The 6,873-nt window shown below is 32.1% G+C and overlaps 1 non-coding gene across 1 annotated transcript; it reads left to right on the top strand.

The window, feature by feature from the left end:
* Positions 1-232: 232 nt before the first annotated feature.
* TRNAA-GGC (transfer RNA alanine (anticodon GGC)) lies at positions 233-306 on the top strand. The gene has a single exon. It is a non-coding gene; the product is annotated as a tRNA-Ala (tRNA).
* Positions 307-6,873: the final 6,567 nt, after the last annotated feature.

The raw sequence follows: 6,873 nt of genomic DNA, 5'->3' as shown, positions 1-6,873 counted from the left end.
CAGTATCGGCCACAATGTTCTCATTTATTTATTACGAATATTTTAAATTCTTTTTAGTATAAATAAAATATTTTTTAATTAACATAAACTGACATTTCATTCATCAACCTTCTTGGCCTCCGAAATGTTTTGTGAAGGAAATATGGCCCGCGGGCTATGATAAGTTAGACAGCGCTGCATATAATATTTTTCTTGGACAACTTATAAAGTATTTCTCCCGCTTTCCTAGCGTGCCTTCGTGGTGTAGTGGTTCTGCACGCTGGGCCGGCATTCCAGAGGTCCGTGGTTCGATTCCCGGCGAAGGCTTTGTTAATTTTTCATCTCTCCTGCTTCCAAAAATACCTAATGTCTCTACAGGAGGATCCGAACTAAAAGGGTTGTGGATGAGGATTCCCCACACCCAGGATTTGGCGATTGGGTCCCCTAAAAACCCCAATCGCTCTTCAAAAAGGGAGTATATAAGGTATTTCTCCCGCTTTCTGAGCATGCCTTCGTGGTGTAGTGGTTCTGCAGGCAGGGCAGCATTCCAGAGGTCAGTGGTTCGATTCCTGGCGAAGGCTTTGTTAATTTTTCATCTCCCCTGCTTCCAAAAAATACCTAATGTCTCTACAAACCAACTAGCAAACCTTGTAATTTTTATTACAAAATTATTTCTTTACTAATCGTTTTAATAAATTTTCAAATTTGAATTATTTAATTTTTTTAATTCTAATTCTCTTTTTTACATTTTTCAAAAAGTGAAGATTCATTTTTGTGAGTATCCTTTAATTTAAGCGTATTTGAGACTACCACCATCAAAGTTGATTCAAATGCACTTGATTTAAAAGATATTGCATTAATAATTAGGCTATTATTTATGTTACATCGATATAGCGAGATTAATATAATCACAACCTGACACTCTGAAACATCTAACTTTTCCCAAATGATGTGTTTAGTGCAAAATCCTACTCTTAGAATAATAACCAGACAGCAGTTTATTACATTTCTGAGTTATTATACAGAGCGAACATCGCGAATACGCGGATCTTAAAACATTTACAATGATCGTGATGAATGATCGCACATGGTCCAATAAACATTGTTCGCTACTCTGTCTGAATTTCCTCGGAACTTAGGATGTACAATGCAAATGAACTCGAGGGAGAAATCGGATAGACTGAATTTAAGCTTCTCCATTCCGCTATTATGAGATGAGTTTTCATTTGGAGTAAAGCACGATTTCCGATAGTGTGAACTCTTAAGCACATTAAGAGTTAACTGAAGCGAAATATTTTCTTTTGTATTCGTTTAGAAAATTAAGAGGAGTAAGACCAAATTAACCTTTCAAAAATCTATTTTTCAAATTTGATTTTAAAAAGATAAAGAAGAAAATCTGAAAGAATTCAGATATTAATGTCCCACCATAGGATTTGTTAAGGTTTTTTTTTTTTTTTATGATCAGCCTGAGCATAAAACAGCTTGCAGCTTACTAACCAACTCTTAAAATTCACTCCTGCTAACTTATTATTTATTTATTTATTTATTTATTTATTTTGGTCTTTTCAGCTTTATTGCTAAGCATCGTTTCTTTGACACTTTTGACAAATATCTTTTGAGCACCCTGGTTGTATACATATATAATACCGGCAATGTATGAAAGCCGGCATTCTATAGAAAACCTTGGCATTTTATAGAATGACGAAATCTGGCTAGCCAAATGACAAACCGGCAAATTGTGAAATACGTCTTATATTCGTTTTGAATATCGGTATGTTTAATACATTCACATATTATCCATGCATTAAATACATTCACTCCGTAATTCCACACATTAACATACATTGTTTTCTTCAATAAAAAAAGGCATTAATTTTGTTTTTTACAACTTTCGTTTTTCTTTATGTATTTTGAATAAAAGTTTTTGAATGTTACTCTAAATAACATTTGTATTTTTGAGGAATGTTCGTCTTTTAAATAATAGCCTCATCATGGTCTTTCTACATACTTTGCCTAAATAACATTTGTCATTCTATCAAATGCGTAGGTATTATATGCAATGTCTAAGAAAAATATATAATATTTCTTATGTTTCATACTTTGCCTAAGGGCCCACCAGCGGCCGAGCGGTAAAGACGCTGAACACTGGTAGTTCGGTCTGAGGTTCGAATCCCGCGAACGGGCAGGCTGCATGGGCTTTTTCGTGGTTTTCCCCATGTGTAACGTGTATACGAGCCAGTTTTCCTTAGAAAGCCCTCCACGAAGGCATCCCTCCCTTTAGGCAGATAGCCCTCGTGTGCTTTGCCATAATTAAATAATCCAATCCAATCCATTCTTTGCCTAAACACTCCAAGCATTCTACAAAATGCCAGCATTTTATATATTGTCAGTAACATATCTATTGAAATTAATTTATACTTAAATGCAATAATTTATTTAGGCTTAAATAAAAGCAGTAACTGTCAAAATTCTTTCGCAGCCTATGAGTGCATGTGCATTCTAATATTTTTAAGCGTTTTACTAAATACTTTGTTTAATTTAAAATTTTCGTGTCCAAAGTAGGATACCGGATTTCAAGGCAGATTGTGTTGTATATTAAACGAAATGTGAATTCTAAGTAGCGTGAAAATTTCAGCGCCATCTTTTGAAATGCATGACTTAAAATACCCATATTTGAGAATTAGCTAGAAATAATGAAAAGAAGAAGCACAAAAGCTTACCGTGGTTCGCACAGATGGGAACTGAGGGCACACAAAATTGATACAGAGAAACACAATAATATTAACGCATGAAAAATTTTATGTTTGAAAATGGACGGTTGTGTTAGAGTCTGTTCACTGTGTTTTTTCTATAACATATTTTTAAGACGAAAAATTTTGTAATAACTAGCATGTAAAATTTAAACAAAATAGAGTCAAAATTTTAAAACCTAATACATGATTGTGTGATTGTCATTTCATAATTGAATCTAGTGTCTCATTCAAAATTCCAAGATAAAAATGTTTATACTCTAATTAAACTTCCGTACAAAAATTCAGTATTAAGTTCTAAAGATCACACTTGCTTACTAATTTAATGTAAGTGCCAGTAGATTTTCTCCTTCTAATGCTAATAATTTCAATTAACGTGGCCTACACAACTTAATTTTTAAAAAAAGGATAATATAAATGTAAACATTTTAAAAAAAGGTATATGTAATTTCAAAAATGAATGCCAAAACAATTCTAAAATTTGTACTCGAGCTGTTTAAAAGTCTGTCCAATTTTTTTTTTTTTTTTTTAGTCCAAAGGGATTTGAATCCCGAAGGACTATTAGTTTCGTTTTGGCATTTTGCGTCGGACGGATAAATGTCGGTTCACTTTTCAAACTGTCGCCATAAAATGTTAGAGTCCTGCATTATATTTGAAGAAATTAAATAATGAAAATCTGCGTAAATGTATGTATATTTCTCACATTGTCATAAAATAACGGTACATAGAGTCATCGAATTTTGAATAACGTAATCCTCCAACGAATATGAGCATGTGGAAGACCAAATTTGAAATTTGAAATTTGTTTTATGATCGATTTCCTATTTTTTTAAAACTTTGACGAATTTTTGATTAACAAACTCAAACATTTCAAAGCGAGCAATGGCAACGTTGTCCAGAAAAAACATTTTTATCTCCAGCGCGTGAGTCTCTGTATCGGAAATTCTAAAGATAGGCTCGTTTTAAAACTATTTTGCGATATTGCTGTTGCACTGGATCTTATGGTTTAAGTGCGAGAACATGATATTTAATAAAGAAAGGTAACACACAAAATGTTAAAAAACGCCCCTTTGGACGTAATTTAAAATCTGAAACATTTCAGATTTTTTTATTATTTTATTTTATTTTATTTTTTTATTTTATTTTATTTATTTTTTTTTTTAGCTCACGGACGTCGTATTACATTGTGTGAAGAGCCAAATGAAGAATATTGCATAACAAGTGTAAAACAGAGTTATGCCCTTTAACACTAATATTGGTGATTTTATTGCTGCTGTTAGAAATAAGTTCTAAAGTTATCACGTGTCGGTTGATGACCCACGCGCCATATATTTGAAATTCATTCTCCAGACTATGATATTGCTATGAACTCAGCGATTGAAATAACTTACTACATTTATTCCGTAATTAATTTAATTAAAGCAATACCATATTTCTAAATAACGACACAAACAAATTAAACAATAAAAATATATAAAGTAATCAGAAACCTTTCAGATTTTGTACTACACAAAGGGATGCACATATCGAGAGCATTTGGGCTAACGCCCCTTTGGGTAAGGTGACCAGATTTTAACATTGGTAAAGCGGGAGACCATTGACCGGAAGGTGGGTGGTTTTTGATTCAAAATTTGGTCTACATGGAGCAACTAAAATTTTCATAGAACGCAAAAATAGTATTGCAATATGTATTTTTTAATTTCAACATAAGTACAATTTACAAATATTATACTTTAAGAAATGTGTAGTATTATTTTATTATTTGGCATACTTCTCATTTGAGTGAATTTTTTTTTTATTATTAAATCGCTGTCGTTGTTTAAAAGGTCATGAAGCTTTTCACAAGAATTTGTTGAAATATATTTCACATATAAAAGGGCTTTTAAAGTGTCAACACTGAATTGTCCATACTTTATGTTCTAATGTCCATACTTTACTTACCGTAGAAAAAAAACGCGTTCAGTCGCAGCATTGGTTCCTGGTAAGGACAGCGTATTCCACAATTTTTAGTGCATTATTGTAGGGAACATGATTTGTTTCAAAATGATGAAATATTTCTAACCATTTGTTCTCTAGTGTGATTTTTGATAATGCCCAAGATGTAACCTTTTTCTTAACAATATATTCCTTTAATAATGGTACCTCATTATAAAGATCATTTTCGGAAATAATGCTGTATGGGAAATTTTGAATAATATGATCGAATAGTTTTTGCACATCATTCCAATTAAGTTTTTGTTTTAATGTAATCCAATGAAAATAAATGTTTAGTGTCATTGTAATGTACCGTCCACTCTTCTAAATAATATATGCAGTTACTATAGAACTTTTTAGTGTGATTCATGATATCTGCACAATTTATTGCACCTTGTTCTTCTATCTGGTTTATATTATTACGGAACGTTAACGGGAGAAAATTATTTAACTGCTCTTGACACTGAAATTTTAAATTATTAACTTCATTTACTACTTCGATTACCGAAACTGTAATGGTCACCTGCAATAAGTTTTAGAGCATTTTGAGAAAAAAAAAAAAAAAAAAAAAAAAAGCTTCTTGATTGTGTACAAACTCTAGCAATTTTTAAGGTTCTTTTTCAACGAGCACAGTGTATATATAACCATAAGAATATATTTTGTCGTGCTTCCCAAAATCGGGTCTTTTTTTAAACGTCGCGGGACAAATTGTTAAAAATCGGGACTGTCCCGCCGAAAGCGGGACGTCTGGTCACCTTACCTTTGGGCTAAAATATTTAAAAACAACATATCTTCAGAATTTCGACAGACAGTCTCGCGTGCTGGAGATAAAAATATTTTATTTCGCACAGTGTATTGCCGCTGTTCGTTTTGAAATCGTTGAGTTTCTCAATCAAAAAGTTTAAATATTATGAAACAGATAATAAAACACATTCAAAATTCAAGATTCGGAGGTGCCCATATTCGGGAGGAGGACTACTTTATTCTTGCAACTATTTCAAAAATGAACAGCCATTTATAGCGATTTGACGCAAAATGTCGTTTCGAAAATAATAGCCATTCTGGGTTAATGCCCCTTTGGGTTAAAAAAAATAGCTTTTTATTTGTAACCAGAATGCGATGAAGTGGAATAAGTTTAATAGTTGGAATAGATATAAATTAAAATGCCTTACCAATTAAAGTGAAGTAAGAAAAGACGAATATAAAATCAAAAGGACTCCACTCAAAGGAATTAGTGCAACAATACTTAACAATCCAAAAGTGAGAAAGCACCTAATAACAGATATTAATAAGTTCTAAAGTTATCACGTGTCGGTTGATGACCCACGCGCCATATATTTGAAATTCATTCTCCAGACTATGATATTGCTATGAACTCAGCGATTGAACTATAAAAACTATAAAAATTAATTATAAAAAAATGAAATGCTTAAAATTTAATTTTAAAATAATATAATTTGAAAGGGACCAGATTTTAACATTTGCTGAAAATTTTAATATGTTTCATCAATAGAGATGGCATAGAGGGAATAGCGAAAACATTTTATAGTATATATTAGATGAATATGCACTAAGAGTAACACGGGAACGTTACATATCTTCTGTACATTTAAAAAATTGAAAGAATAAGTAATGCAATTCTAGGAAAATATTTTATGTTTTTGATTAGATAAATCATGAATTAAATGCATATTTATTTCAATCAATCACATTAAAATGTAAAAAAAAAGGTCTGATGTGGGCACCAAATTACTTCCTTGTTCGCCTATTCAGTTATACACATTTCTTGCTGCAGTTCTTTTAAACTCAAATTACTAAAACTTCTTTTTTCTTAAATTATTCTAACTTAATTAACCTATTCCTCAAGACAAGTTGAAAATTACATCAAAAATTGCAAAGTTTGAAATTAAATATCCCTATATATCCTTTTTTTGCCATGCCCGCCAGCAGGCGAGCGGTAAAGTTGCTGAATATTTTTAGTTCGGAATGGGCTGGCTTGAATGGGGGTTTTCGTGTTTTTCCCCACGTGTAATGTATCCCGTAGAAAGTTCTCTATGAAGGCATTCTTCTTCTTAGGCAGATAGCCCTGGAGTGCTTTGCCGTAATCAAATAAACCAAACAAAATCACTTTCTTTTTCTGCCGTTTATGGGTGTCAAACGTCTTACATTT

The sequence above is a fragment of the Stegodyphus dumicola genome, chromosome 4, assembly GCF_044657685.1.
Source record: "Stegodyphus dumicola isolate Sdum_Otavi_A_Nest chromosome 4, ASM4465768v1".
Classification (NCBI taxonomy): Eukaryota; Metazoa; Arthropoda; class Arachnida; order Araneae; family Eresidae; genus Stegodyphus; species Stegodyphus dumicola.
This window is presented reverse-complemented; position numbering and strand designations above follow the sequence as displayed.